The following is a 15,413-nucleotide window of genomic DNA, read 5'->3' on the forward strand; positions in this document are numbered from 1 at the left end:
AATGAGTCACAATATTTTGTTATATAGGCTTTAAAACTTACATAAAATAAAATATAGCCAAAACTTCTTCATAGCCCTTTCTAATTCCATGCCCTTTCTTCTGTCCGCAGAAGTGCTATCATGGTGATGGTGTTAACACCTCCCAACCATATTTTTGTATTTGTACATCCACAAATAATACATAGCATGATTTCATGTATTATGATTGCATTTCTATGCACTGGAAACAGTCTATGAGAAAAGAAATGTAAAGTTGGTACCATTTACCATGTTGTGAGAAACATACCTGTAAATACCTAGAAATATATCTAATAAAAGTTATGCAAGGCTCTACAAAAATCTACAAAACATTACTGAAAGTAAGAATTTCCTGTCTCATCCCCTAAGTGGGAGATGGGGAAGGGAGAATGGGGCTGGAACAGCATCAGATGTCCAGATAGTGTCTAATGCATCAATATTAAATGTTTACATTTTTATGGCAATGTAAATGTCAACATATAGTGCACTGTGATTAATATGACCTTTTTGTACAATTTTTCCCCATGGAGTTAGCATTTGCTTTATTTTCATTTTTTGCATGTCTTTCACCAGCTAGTCCTCAAATTCCTCAATGTTACTATAAAAATAAAGTCAACCACACCAGGTAACTGATTCCTCGGTCACATTTTTTTTTACCTATGACATGCCTCCTGGGCCAGTCTTCCCTGCTGCTTTCTAGACTGCTTCTGGTCACCCTGCTTGATTGCACAGGCCATTCTGCAAACATGTCCCATGACCACCCCCCTGGGTATTTATTCCCTTTGTCTCTCCTTCATGCAGGAGCTTCCTGTTTCCAAGTACACCCTGTTCTTGGGTTACGCCCCTCATTAGGTAGAGCACTCCACCAGAGAAATGGCTCATGGGACGTAGATTTTCTTTGAGTTCTTGAATGTCTCTTAACACTTTTCTTCTGCTCTTATCTGTGAGAGATTTTGATGGCATATACAGCTCAGGCTGTAAGTCATTTTCCTGCAGAATGTGGAATGTGTTCCTCAACTGTCTTCTCACATCCAGTGCCTTATGTGATGCATGAAGCCATTCTGATTCCTGACCTTCTGGATCACTTGCTTTTTTCTTCCCTGGAGGACCTGCTTGTTCCCAGTGTTCTTTAATTCACAATCATAAGCCTTAGAATGAGTCCATTTTCATTCCCTGTGTCCCTCAGTCCTGGCCACTTTATTGAATGGTGTGTTAATTAACTCCTCAGCAGTCCCCAGGACAAACTAGACACAATGACAGACAGTGTTTGCTAGTATTATTCTCTTCCCAGAACTCTTATAAGTGTGACATTTTCCTCAAGTCTGGGGATCTTTAGGTCCTTTCTTTTTAAAGATTGAGATACTAAAATGTTCTATGAGTCTTCTATTGCTGTGTTACAAATTACTCCTAAATGTAGCAGCTTCAAAGAAAAACTTTCATCATCTTGTAACTTCTATGCATTGGGAGTTTAGGAGTGGGTTAAGTGGGAAGTTCTGGCTCTGAATGTCTCATTAGGTTCCAGTCAAGAAGTTGGCCAGGGCTGCAGAATCTGTAGAAGGATCAGCTTCCAAGATGCCGCACTGACACGGCTGTTGGCCCGGGGGGAAGAAATCACCCACGCCATTGTGAAATGAAAACTGACCACCCTACCAGGGTCCATAAAAAAAGATTTCTAAGGCCTCTAGGCCTAAGTATTGAAGGTTTCATTAACTCTGAGAGTCTAAAATGGCCATCCATGACAAACTAAAAGAAAAAACATCTGTTAATTGAGTTAAAGGCTAGACAGGTGGCATCTGAATTCCTGCTGAAAGTTAGGCAAATGTTTACCTGCCCCGTAATTTCCTCAGGAGCCAGATGCCCTCCAGGATGTGTATTGTCCCTCAACTCTTTTCTTCTTATGTAAAAGTACCCCTTTGAAGTCCTGTCTCTTTTGCCTGTGTCCTTGTGGATATAGAAACTTTGTATGACTTGGGCTGTTTGGAACATATTTTCTACTCGTAGGTGTTATGTCTTCTTGTGTCTAGATCCAATTTTGACTCAAATAAAACGATCCTTATTTTCAAGGTGAACATGTTCCTTACCATGTGGCCTTCACCTGCTTGAGAGTTTTTAAAACACAGTAGCTTGTCTTCCCTAGAGCAAGTGATCTGAGAGAGAAGGAGAAAGTGGTAATGCCTTAAATGCCCTGATCTTGAACGTAACACACTTTCATTTCTATCACTTTCTATTTGTTAGAAGAGAATCACTAAGTATAGCTCCCACTTAAGAGGATGGAAATTAGTCTTTACCTTATGAAGGGAGGGGTGTCAAAGAATTTGTGGACATATTTTTAAACCATCACAGATGCCATTTACAAACTCTGTGTGTGTGTGTGTGTGTCTAGCGAGGGACTGACTGGTCAGCTTCCCAGAGGCGGTTATATGGGGTTCTGGTCCTTCCATTGTACAGGTACTTTTCTTTGGGTTGTTTTGTTACCACAGCAAGGACTCGTCTAGCTTCTACTTGGAGGATAGAAGCTAGGCAGACAGGTTTGGGATGTTAAGTGTGATAAGGTTTGGGGTGATCTCCCTGTTCAGTATGCAGATTGTATGTTTTCTAACCATTGCTTTTCTTCATGTGGTTTAAGATGCTGGTTTGCAGGCTCTTGAAAGTCGGAGATTTTCCTTTTCTTTCCCTCTCTTTGGGATCCCCTCTCCTATAGATTATAGCTGTTCTACTCGACTCCCGGGACCCTCAGGCTTGAGCTGGGCTTTGTACTGGAGGCTCAGGGCTCCTTCCATATGATGGTCCTGGACTATAAGAGACAGATCCGCGAGCCTGGGGGTGGATTGGCTGCATCGCTCTAATCTTAGGCAGTGACCTACAGGAACGGCCTTTTAGCAGAGGTGTCCCACAACAGACTCACTGTCCCATGGTCGGTGAGCTCCTGGTCTTTGGCAGGATTCCAGGAGAGGCAGGGTGGGTAAGTGCTGGAGGCAGGATTTCTTCTTTTAGAGGCTGGAATCAGTGCCTGTCATAGTTTCGTGAGGGGCCTGAGACTAGGTTCTTCATGGAACAACATACAACATGTCAGTGTTGTCCTCATGATACTGACGACATCTATGGTGCAGTGGGGATGATTGCTGGCGCTCTTGGAGCTCTTATGCTGTGCCAGGGATTAGATTCTGCTCACTGTATCCGTGGTGACTTACTTATTCCCTGTAAGAAACTTGCAGGGTAGGTGCTACGATTATCCCCATTGCACTGCTGAGGAAACGAGCCCAGGGGAAGTTCAGTACCTGTCCAAAGGCCGTGGGTGGTGGCAGAGCCGTGAGGAAAGGCAGATAGCTGACTGACGGTTGGTGCTCTTAAGATTATGTCATCTGATGTTGCCACATGGGGCCTGAGTGGCAGGGCTCCCCGGCCTCGGGAGGGCCACTTGGCTGCTGGGCTTCCCCAAGTCCAGTCAATGTTTATGGAGGAAAAGCGAGGCTTCAGTTGTACACTAATGGCTCCTGATAGCACAAGACAGCTTTCAGTCAAACAGGGGACCAGCAGCTAAGAGGTTATCTTTCTAGAAAGAAGCCCATTTGCTTCTTTTTAAAATGGGAAATTTTAATGCTCCTGTTGAGCCTTAAAGATGTCAAGTGAAGCTTTTCCTGACAATGGATTTCCTCCCATGATTGGGTTAATGAGTTCTGTCCACTGCACTGCGCTGGGAGACAGGCCAGGGACCTGCTGCTGAGGAGACAGAGGCCCGCGGGTTCCTGGTGCCCCAGCCTGGGGGGGCGGCGGATCGCAGAGGACAGGGGTGAGGGGATGGCCTCCCAGTGCCTCCAGCGTCTTGGCTACATTTAATTTTTTGTATATAATAAAATGTTATTTCAGATCCCCTTGGTGCTCATATACACACAAAGCACACATATCAGCAAAGCGTTCACCGGCAGTTTGTCATCCTGCAGTGCTTTCATTTTAAATAAACGTTTTCTCCCTTTCCCTTACTACCATCCTTTGTCCATATGGGAGCTGCCAGGGCCTCCCCCCCCCACATCTGCACTTCATTAATCATGCAGCCCAGTTGCTCTGGGCCATTCGCGGCTGTGGCTGCCTCTCTGCCCTCATGCCACAGCCTCTGCACAATAGGCTCTGCACCCTGGAGCGGGGCGCAACTGCCCGGGTGTCCTGCACAGCCCGAGTGAAATGACGGCTGATTCCTTGTGTCATGGAGGCAGTCAGCTGTCCCCCATGATGGAGACAGAGCAATCTCAGCCCAGGCAGAGGGCTGTGGTCCCTGGAGATGAGGACACTCCTTTGATCAATCTGTTGCCCTGATTGCTTCCTGGTGGCAAACGCCACAAGCACTCCCAGCCAGGTGGCAATTTTTGTCTTCCTGTAAACATACATTTCCCAAAGGGGCAAAGGAGCTTGCTGCCGGGCATACACTTTTTTGGCTAGTTGAGAAAAAGAAGGAAATGGCTATTTAAGATGTTGTAACTTAACAGCCTTTTTGGCCAATAGCCATGTGTTGGGAGCCACACAAAGACAACAAGATGGCCACAGCTCATGAGGTTCCTGCTTCACTTCTTGGAGATTAGCTACGAGCCCGCGCGCGCCAACAAAGAAGCCCGCGCGCGCCAAGAGATACTCTTCTCCCCCTCCTTCCCCATTATCATATACCAATCAGAATGTAACTCGCTGCGCCACCCCTGCTATGCAGCCAATCCCCTGCCTACAAGTATCCTATGGCCCACTCTGCCCCTGAAACACTGGTGTATATCTACCCCCGTCTTACAATAAAATTTGAAGGCTTGATCAGAATACTGTCTTGCCTTCGCTCTTCTCTCGCCCCCATTTTCTTTCAGGTCGGATCCCCCTCGTCCCCACAAATAACTAAGTCCCGCTGGACGGGACAAGTGGCGCCCAACGTGGGGCCAGAGGCGCGGATCCTTCGCAGGCGGACCCCCGAGTAAGATATCGTCTGGCCAGACCCCTTCTTGATGAAACAATAGGAGACGCCTTTCGCCGCTCACGGAGGTCGTCGTCCCTGGTGAGTACCGGCCGCCTTATAAGAAAATGGGAACTAGATTAAGTAAAGAAGCGGTCTTCATAAGAGACCTAAAAAGTTCGCTTAGGGAGAGAGGAGTTCGAGTTAAAAAGAAAGACTTGGTAAAGTTTTTTATTTTTGTTGATGAAGTCTGTCCGTGGTTTATTGTTAATGGCCCCGAAATTCATCCTAAAAAATGGCAGAAAGTAGGTAGAGATTTAAATGATTATCTTATCAAAAACGGCCCTGACTCTGTTCCTGTTTCAGTATTTTCCTATTGGAGTCTTATCAGAGATATTGTTGAAAATACTGACCCTGATAAACGTCGACTCTTGTCAGTGGCAGAATATTGCCTCCGCCCCCTATCTCGGGCGGCCTCAAAATCGTCTCTTTCGAGTGATCCCCCTGCTCCAAAATCAGCTAAATCCCCCTCCCCTAGCCTAACACCATCTTTGCTCGGTGCCCTCCATGATACCCCTCCCAAATGTTGCATTTATCCGCCTCTCCCTCGAGATTCGGACTTTGTCGATACACAAAAGGTTTTTCCGGTCGTGACTAAGAGCCAAAATAGCGAACCTTTAGATCCGGGAGACGCGGCCGAACTAGAAGACGAGGCAGCCAAGTATCACAACCCAGATTGGCCCCTTGCCGCCCCGTCGCTTAACCCCCCTTCCTACACTCCCCCTATTCGGCCTCCCAATGTTTGCGCCCCGGCCTTTTTGCCCCCGTCGGCCCCTCCGCTACCCCCTCCGGCTCCCGGTCCTGTTAGCCCCCCTACCAGCACTGAAGACCTAATAGCACAGATAGTAGAACAAAGAATAACTTGCCATCTCCAAAAATTGGTTGTCTCCCAACCAGTTCGTCCCTCATTATCTTCGCAAAGGAGCCTCTCTAAGAAACCGCTTACAGCCACAAAACCTAAAAAACTGCTCTTTCCTGTTCTTACCCGGGCCTCCGCCCGCTCTGGCCCCACCTCCACAACACGTAGCCCAGAAGAGGGCGATCTTGAAAGCGATGGTGAAGACACCCCTGCTGCTCAGGAATTAGAAAGTGAGGGGGAAGAGCAGGCTGAGCCAGAGCCGGCCGAGCCTGCCGATGGCCCTAGAGAATTTCACAAAATCCATTTCAAAAGCTTAAAAGAGCTGAACGCGGCCGTTAAAGCTTATGGCCCCAATGCCCCTTTTACCCTTTCTGTTCTTGATTCGCTGTCTCGAGGAGGACATTTACTCCCAGGTGAATGGCTGCGTATAGTCCAAGCTGTGCTTACCCGTGGTCAGTTTCTAACTTGGAAGGCAGATTTTGCTGACCGCTGTCAGACCATCGCTGCTGCCAATGTAAAAGACCCTCATTCCCCAACAGCGTCCTGGACGTTTGATAAGCTTACGGGACAGGGCAGATATATCTCTGAAACCAGACAGCAGCGCCTTCCCCTTGGTCTTTTATCTCAAGTGAAAGATGCCGCTTTGGGCGCTTGGATATCACTCCCTGCTTCCGGGACTGCTAACACTCCTCTAACTAAGATCACTCAAAGCTCGCAAGAAGACTATAGCGAATTTGTTAGCAGACTGTTAGAAGCCGCCGAAAGGACCCTTGGTTCCGCGGCTGCCAATGATAAGATTGTAAAACAGCTAGCCTATGAAAACGCCAATTCGGCATGTCGAGCCGTCCTCCGCGGTAAGACTCGAGACAAAACTCTTGACGAAATGCTGAGAATGTGTAGAGATGTCGATCCTTTTACATCCAAAGTCCAAGCCCTTTTAGCTGTAGGTGCCGCTGTTCAGACTCCCCCGGCTTCTTATCCTCCTTCCTTCCCCAGGGGCGCACCGCCTATGCGTAACTGCTTTAAATGTGGACAGCCAGGCCATTTCGCTCGCCAATGCCCTACCTCAGCTCCTCCTCCTAGAGTTGGGTCAGTCCCCGGTATTTGCCCTCGCTGCCATAAGGGGCGGCACTGGGCCAAAGAGTGCCGTAACAATCCAACAAATCCTTTTTATAGTACCACAAATCCTTTCACCCCCCCTTTTCAGGGAAACGGGCTGAGGGGCCAGCCCCGGGCCCCCCAGCCAATTCCATTTCAGCCGGCCTCGGGGAACAGCCTAGCTGTAGCACTCCCGCCCTCTATCGGGCCACACCCGGGAGTGCAGGACTTGACCTCTGTGCCTCCTCCTCAACAATATTAATGCCTGAAGAGGGAGTTACAATTATTTCCACAGGAATTTATGGCCCACCTCCCAAAGATACTTATTTTCTAATTTTAGGGCGAGCTTCCACCACAATAAATGGCCTTATTGTCCACCCTTCCTTAGTTGACAATGACTATACTGGAGAAATAAAAATTCTTGCTAGTGCTCCCCGGTGCCCTGTCAGCATTATGAAAGGTCAGCGCCTTGCGCAGGCACTCCCCCTCCCTTTAAGTACATCTCACCCTGCTATTCATAAGAAGCGAGGCTCCTCTACCCCAGGTTCTTCAGACTTATATTGGATCCAAGCCATTACTAAAGAACGCCCCACTCTTAAGCTTAAGATCCAAGGAAAAGTATTTGAAGGAATTTTAGATTCGGGGGCCGACTCTACGGTCATATCTCAGGCTTCATGGCCCTCCAGCTGGCCCTTACACGCTTCCTTGACCCATCTACAAGGAATTGGGCAGTCAAGAAACACCTTACAGAGCTCACAGTTACTAAACTGGGAAGATGAAGAAGGAAATACCGGATTCATTCAACCCTTCGTAGTTCCTGGGTTGCCAGTAAATCTTTGGGGAAGAGATATCCTTTCTCAAATGAAAGTCATCATGTGTAGCCCTAATGAAGTTGTAACACAGCAGATGCTTTCACAGGGTTACCTCCCTGGTCAGGGGTTGGGCAAACTAAAACAGGGAGATCCCAACCCGATACTGGCCACGCCTAAGATAGACCGCTCAGGTTTAGGGTTTGAAAAACATTTTTCGTAAGGGCCGTTGCTCCTCCTGCACTCCAGGCAGACAAGATTACTTGGAAAAGTGATGTTCCTGTCTGGATCGATCAATGGCCCCTTACCACTACAAAATTAAATGCAGCCATAGAGTTAGTGCAGGAACAGCTGGCTGCTGGACATATTGAACCTTCTACATCCCCTTGGAACACCCCAATCTTTGTGATCCAAAAGAAATCAGGCAAGTGGAGGCTCCTACAAGACCTCAGGGCGGTTAATAAGACCATGGTCCCTATGGGTGCATTACAACCGGGAATTCCCTCTCCAATAGCCATTCCTAAAGGGTATGTCAAATTAGTAATTGATCTAAAAGATTGCTTTTTCTCCATACCTTTGCATCCTGATGATTGCAAACGTTTTGCCTTTAGTATACCCATTACCAATTGTGTAGGGCCTTCTCCCCGGTTTCAGTGGAGAGTTCTCCCACAAGGAATGGCCAACAGCCCTACTCTTTGCCAAAAGTTCGTAGCCCAGACTATAGACCCCTTTAGGTTGCTCTTCCCCACTTTGTATATTATCCATTATATGGACGATATTCTTCTTGCCGGTCCTGACCAACAACAGCTCTATGCGGCCAGTCAACAGCTAGTCACTGCCCTCCGAGATCGAGGACTACAAATTTCCCCAGAAAAGGTCCAGGTCCACCCCCCCCAACTATTTTTAGGCTTTGAATTATTTTCTAATAAAATCCTCACTCAAAAAATTCAGTTAAAGAGAAGCTCCTTAAACACTCTTAATGATTTTCAGCGTCTGCTAGGAGACATCAACTGGCTCAGGCCTTATTTAAAGCTGACCACCGGAGAGTTAAAGCCTTTGTTTGATGTCCTACGTGGAGACCCTGATCCTTCCTCCCCCCGCTCGCTTTCATCAGAAGCACAAAGGGCACTAACCATTGTAGAGCGGGCTATTTCTGAACAGACCATTAGCTACTTCTCTCCACATCTAAGCTTGTGGCTGCTCATTTTCCCTACCCCCTTCTCCCCTACAGGAGTCCTTTGGCAGAACCATCCACTATTTTGGGTTCATTTGCCAGCCTCCCCCCCTAGAGTCTTAGCTACCTATCCTCAATTAGTTGCTGCCCTCTTACGTTTAGGCCGAGAGGCAGCTCTCAAGTTGTTTGGGAGAGACCCTGAAGTTATAACCCTCCCATACAATACATCTCAATTACAATGGCTTATTCAACATGATGATGATTGGGCAATTAGCTGCACCTCCTTCCAGGGGACAATAGACAATCATTACCCTGCAGACAGATTAGTCCAGTTCCTTCAAAAGACCCCGGTTGTCTTTCCCAAAAGGACTAAAACCACGCCAATTGCTGGGGCTGTAATGGTGTTCTCTGATGGGTCCTCCTCCGGTATAGCCGCTTTCAGTGTTAATGGGCAAGTTACTCGAATACAGACAGACCTCTCTTCTGCACAGCTTGTTGAACTAACTGCAATAATCAAAGTTTTTGAGCTTTTAATAGATGCCCCCTTTAACCTTTATACTGATAGTGCCTATGTAGCAACCTCTGTTCCCCTATTAGAGACAGTGCCTTACATACGTCCCTCTACAAATGCTTCCCCCCTATTCGCAAAATTGCAAAAATTAATTTTAAGCCGCGATGCCCCTTTTTTCATCGGGCACATACGCGCTCACACTGGCCTTCCAGGGCCGCTTGCCAAAGGCAATGACAGGGTTGATCTAGCAACTCAATTAGTAGCCTCTGTCACGCCAGACTCACCCTTGACTGCAGCCCAACGGGCTCATGAATTACATCATCTCAATGCTCACACTCTTAGACTCAAATTTTCAATCACCCGAGAACAGGCCCGCCAAATAGTTCGACAATGTCAAGGATGTCTAACTCTCCTCCCAGAGCCTCATAACGGAATCAACCCCCGGGGGTTAGTTCCAGGAGAGATATGGCAAATGGATGTCACTCATTACCCTCCCTTTGGTAAATTAAAATATATCCATGTGTCTATTGACACATGTAGTGGTTTCCTATGTGCATCCTTGCAAACGGGAGAGGCAACTAAAAATGTTGTTACCCATGTTCTCTCATGCCTGGCATATCTACCACAACCTAAAATCTTAAAAACTGACAATGGGCCTGGATACGCCAGCTCTAGCTTTAAACAGTTCTGTGCGCAGTTAGATATTAAGCACGTAACAGGAATTCCCTATAATCCCCAAGGCCAAGGCATTGTTGAAAGAGCCCACTTAACCCTTAAAAACATGTTATTCAAACTTCAGTCGGGGGGAGAAGTACTCTATCCGAGAACAGGTAATGCAAAGACACTCCTAAATCATGCACTGTTTGTTCTCAATTTCCTTACTTGTGACTCCGCGGGTAAAACCGCTGCTGATCGCCTTTGGCATCCCTCCACGGCAGATAATTATGCACAGGCTATGTGGAGAGATCCGATGACCAACACATGGCACGGGCCTGACCCTGTGCTCATATGGGGGAAAGGACATGCTTGTATATATGATGCTAAGGCACAAAATGCCCGATGGCTCCCAGATAGGCTCATTAAACTCCTAGACACAAATAGAGGCAAAAACAATAATAATTCCAGTCCAGGGCATATTAACCCCTGAGAAGCCTTCCCTTTCTGTTTATTTTCAGGAGGCAAAAATGAAGATATGTACACTATTGACCCTCGTCATGACCTTTCGCCCCGTTTGGACCCATCAGATTTCCAATTTCACCTGGACAGTCACCAATGAAGCAGGAGACGTCGTTTTCAGTTCTTCCACCTTAGCAAGTACCCCCCCATGGCCTGTTCTTGCCCCTGATCTCTGTAACTTGGCCGCTGGAGCTTCAGCAGCCTGGGGGACCCCAGACATTTACTTTCCTTTTTCCACCTCCCCTGAGACCTACCCTGAGGGACAATCTACCACTTCTCCTGGGTGTAACAACACCCCTAGGAGAACCTACCTCAGAGAAACAGAATTTTATGTCTGCCCGGGAGCTCATAGAGATCGAGCCCTTAACTATAAATGTGGATATAGAGACTCCTATTTCTGTGACTCCTGGGGGTGTGAGACTACGGGAGATGCTAGTTGGAAGTCTAGCTCCACCTGGGATTATATAACTGTAAGTAGGGCTTGGAATCCCAAGCCTAACTCAACTGTTACCCCAGAATGTCAAAGCACCCAATCCACAAGGGGGCGATGTACACCGCTCTCCATTACCTTTACTGACAAGGGAAAAAGGGCCCCTATTGATGGATGGCTCAGGGGACATGAATGGGGGCTAAGGCTTTATGTTTCAGGAAAGGACCCTGGGCTCACTTTTAAAATCAAATTAATTCGATCCATTCCAAACGCCAACAAGCACGTTGTCCTTGGCCCTATTGCCCCTAAGGCAAGAGACCCAAGACCTTCTAACCCTTCTCCCCTGTCTACTAGTACTATTTTCCAAGCCTTGCTCCCCCCGGTTTTACCCTCCACAGGCGAAATCCTTAAAGGCCTGGCTAATGTGACTGCAAAATCCCTTAACTCCACTGGATATAACGAGTGCTGGTTATGTTTCTCCCCCGTTCCCCCGTTTTACGAAGGGATAGCAGTTTTAGTAAACACCTCAGCAGACCTCATACTTACCAATGACTCCAGCAAGACTCGCTGGTCAGACCCCTCCCGTTTTTCAGAAACCTCTCCGGGTCTCACATTGACGCAGCTTTCGGGAATAGGCCTCTGTATACATAGCCCCCTCTTGCGTCTACCCCCTCAGCTAGTACCCATTTGTAACAGCTCCTTCTCACCCCCGCTGTCCTATGAATTCCTTGTCGCGCCCAACGGTACTTATTTTGCTTGCTCCTTTGGCATAACGCCCTCCGTTAACCCGCGCTTATTAATATCTAACAATGAATATTGTGTTTTAGTCATGCTCATGCCCAAGATTTCCATACATCCCACCGAAGACCTCCTTCCATATTACTCGGGCTCTACTCGCACTAAGCGTGAGCCAGTAACCGCTATCACCTTATCTGTATTATTAGGATTAGGAGCAGCTGGGGCTGGAACAGGCATTGCCTCCATAATTACTTCTAAACAACAATATTATGCTCTTAGTCAGGCTATTGATAAAGACATACAAAATCTGCAAGAGGGTTTAGACAGCCTGAAAGAATCTGTTGTCTCTCTCTCTGAGGTAGTGCTCCAAAATCGCCGAGGGTTAGACCTCCTTTTCCTGAAAGAAGGAGGTCTCTGCGCTGCTCTTAAAGAAGAATGTTGCTTCTATAAAGACAAAACAGGGTTAGTGCAAGATAGCATTGATAAAGTTAAGAAAAACCTAGAAGCCAGGCAGAAACAAAGAGAAAAGGATGAGGCCTGGTATAAAAACTGGACCTCTGCCACCCCTTGGTTAACTACTCTGATCCCCACCATCCTTGGACCCTTGGCAGGATTCTTCCTTTTAGTGTCTCTTGGCCCTTGGGCCTTAAGAAAACTGACAGTTTTTATTCGAGAGCAAGTTGACCAGCTCGTCAAGCCAGCGGTTGCTGTTCATTATCACAGACTTACAGCCTGTGATGAAGAGTCTTACACCGAGCCAACCAATGCTCCCGGTCTCCGGTTTTCAACTTTACAAGCGCCTCAGCCATGGTACCATCGATTCTGGCACCGTACTTAATGTGGCCCATATGCTGGTCAGCCAGAGCCAGACATACCCCTAACTATGAGGGTATGGGCATCGAGATGAGTGCGAGACAAAGTACCGCAAGGGAGGGTTCTTCCTAGAACCTCTCTGGTCCTCCCTGAGAATACGCCTGGCTTGCATAGAGGTTGGTATCCATATGTACATAAAGCCTTGATATATTAAGGTCAATTTGGCTTTCAGCTCTGCCTCTCCTCCCTAAAAGATACCGAGAGCATTTGCAGGATGTTACCCTGCTGGAGGAGCCAGGCCTCTATTCCCTCACTCGATTAAGGCCCACCTTTCTAAAATAAATAGAAAGAGAGGAGATGTTGGGAGCCACACAAAGACAACAAGATGGCCACAGCTCATGAGGTTCCTGCTTCACTTCTTGGAGATTAGCTACGAGCCCGCGCGCGCCAACAAAGAAGCCCGCGCGCGCCAAGAGATACTCTTCTCCCCCTCCTTCCCCATTATCATATACCAATCAGAATGTAACTCGCTGCGCCACCCCTGCTATGCAGCCAATCCCCTGCCTACAAGTATCCTATGGCCCACTCTGCCCCTGAAACACTGGTGTATATCTACCCCCGTCTTACAATAAAATTTGAAGGCTTGATCAGAATACTGTCTTGCCTTCGCTCTTCTCTCGCCCCCATTTTCTTTCAGGTCGGATCCCCCTCGTCCCCACAAATAACTAAGTCCCGCTGGACGGGACAGCCATGTAAATAAATCTGGTGATTAATTCATTTTTGAAATGACAAAGTAACATTCACTTCAAAAATTCACTAATCCCTTATTCTAAATGCGAAGTATTGTTTGGTCATGGAGCTGAAACAGCAGACAAGCTGGCTGGGGCTCCTTCCTCCTGCAGTGTTGTGCCTGCGTGCAGCTGTGCGCTCTAAGCGGGTGGGAGGGGCACCCTCCTGGAGGCCAGAGGTGGTCAGGAGGCCTCTGGGGCATCCTTGAACCTGTGGTTTGGCAGCTGACTGGTTGTCAGCGGGTTGCTCTGGTTGGGTGGGACTGGAATATCCCTTTTACTATATTTGTGTGCTGATAAACAGAAGCACCAAGCTTCAGTTATAGAATATCCTTTGAGCAGGGTCCTGGCGGGACAATCTGGGGCAGAAACCATAATTAGATAGAGCAAAGGCAATTCCACAAAATTATTCATGGCCAAAGAGTCACTGACGGCCCTCTGCCACCCACCTTCAGAGGCAGGGTGGTCATTTTTCTCTTGTCAAACTGAAGGCCTGTATTCAAGTCCTGTTCTGTGGGGTAAGCATACATTTCACAGCCTCACAAGTAAGTGTGAGTGGGTGGTTTTAAGGGCCACCTTAAAGTCATAAAAAGGCCACCCACTCTTAAAGGTCACCATAAACTGCCTGCACAGGCACCCCCAGAGCGGTCATCTGGACTCTACCCCCACCCCAGGTTCCCAGCCCTTCCCTGGGGTGTGGCCTTCTCTGGGAGCAGCTTGGGCTCTCCTCCTCGAAGTGCAGGCTGTGGTGTCCAAAGCTGGGCAAAAGGCAAAAGGGCCAGTCTTGGTGAAACGGGAGCATACTTGGCAAACGTCAGCAAATGGTTACTGGACCTCTGGGTTATGTTACTTTCCTGGCCCCGTGTTCATATCTCCCAATGTTTTCCCAGTGAAACACTGGCCAAGCATTTACCAAACCCCTGCTTTGTGCCAAAGGAGAAAACAAAAGTATCTGTGTTCATGGGATTCTCAACCTAGTGAGTGGAAGTTCCAAGGTGTCCTTCAGTCACAGTCATGCAGAAAGGTGACAGAGCAGCTGACGAAGTGCTAAGTGCCATGGAGGGTGGGCAGAGGATTCCAGCCAGGGCTGAGCAGTAGAAGGGTTGACAGAAGCGGTGGGGCTGGCCTGCCTCCCTGAAGAGCAGGCAGGGCTTCTCCAGGGAGAGGGGAAGGAAGGGCTCCCCGGTGAGAGGAAATGGCACATGTAAGCATGGCTCTGTGGGGGCCCACGGCCTGTCTGCTGTCATGTGACTGGTTGTGCAGAGGGGCTCTTGTGGGGAGTTGTGACAAAGTAGGGGATGCAGGGTGAGGTAACACTGGGGACTATAGACTGCATGCCTGTGTACCCCCCGAATTCAAGTGTTGAAACCTTCTCCCCAGTGTGATGGTGTCTGGAGGTGAGGCCTTTAGGAGGTGATTAGTTCGTGACGGTGAATCCCTTAAGAATAGGATCAGTGTCCTCATAAAAGAGACTCCAGAGAGCTCCCCCACCCTTCCCATGTGAGGACACAGCAAGATGGACACAGCAAGATGACACAGCAAGATGACAACCGTCCATGAGCCAGGAAGTGGGATCTCACCAGACACCCCATCTGCTGGCAACTTCATCTCAAGACTTCCAACTTCCAGAACTATATGCAATAAATTTCTGCTGTTGATAAGCCACCCAGGCTATGGTATTCTGTTACAGTGGCCTGAGTGGACTAGACTAGTGGGGGACTGAGCCTCACTTCCTGGACAATGGGGAGTTATTGGCAGGTTTTAAGTAGCCTAACATGGGCAGATCCTTCTGGCTTTAGCATTGAGGCTGCCCTGCCTGACAGGATGCAGGAGGAGAAGGATGGAAGGAGCTGCCTTCTGTCAAATTAATCCACAGCACCTTGAAAGCAGGCACTCGGGGGACCCATTCCTCCAAAGCAGACCTGGAGCCCACCCTCCCTTGGACAAATGACTGGGTGGAATCTCACTAATGACCACTGGGCCCCAGATGGCCATGGGATATGCTGCCTCCCCCT

The sequence above is a fragment of the Manis javanica genome, chromosome 3, assembly GCF_040802235.1.
Source record: "Manis javanica isolate MJ-LG chromosome 3, MJ_LKY, whole genome shotgun sequence".
Taxonomy (NCBI): domain Eukaryota; kingdom Metazoa; phylum Chordata; class Mammalia; order Pholidota; family Manidae; genus Manis; species Manis javanica.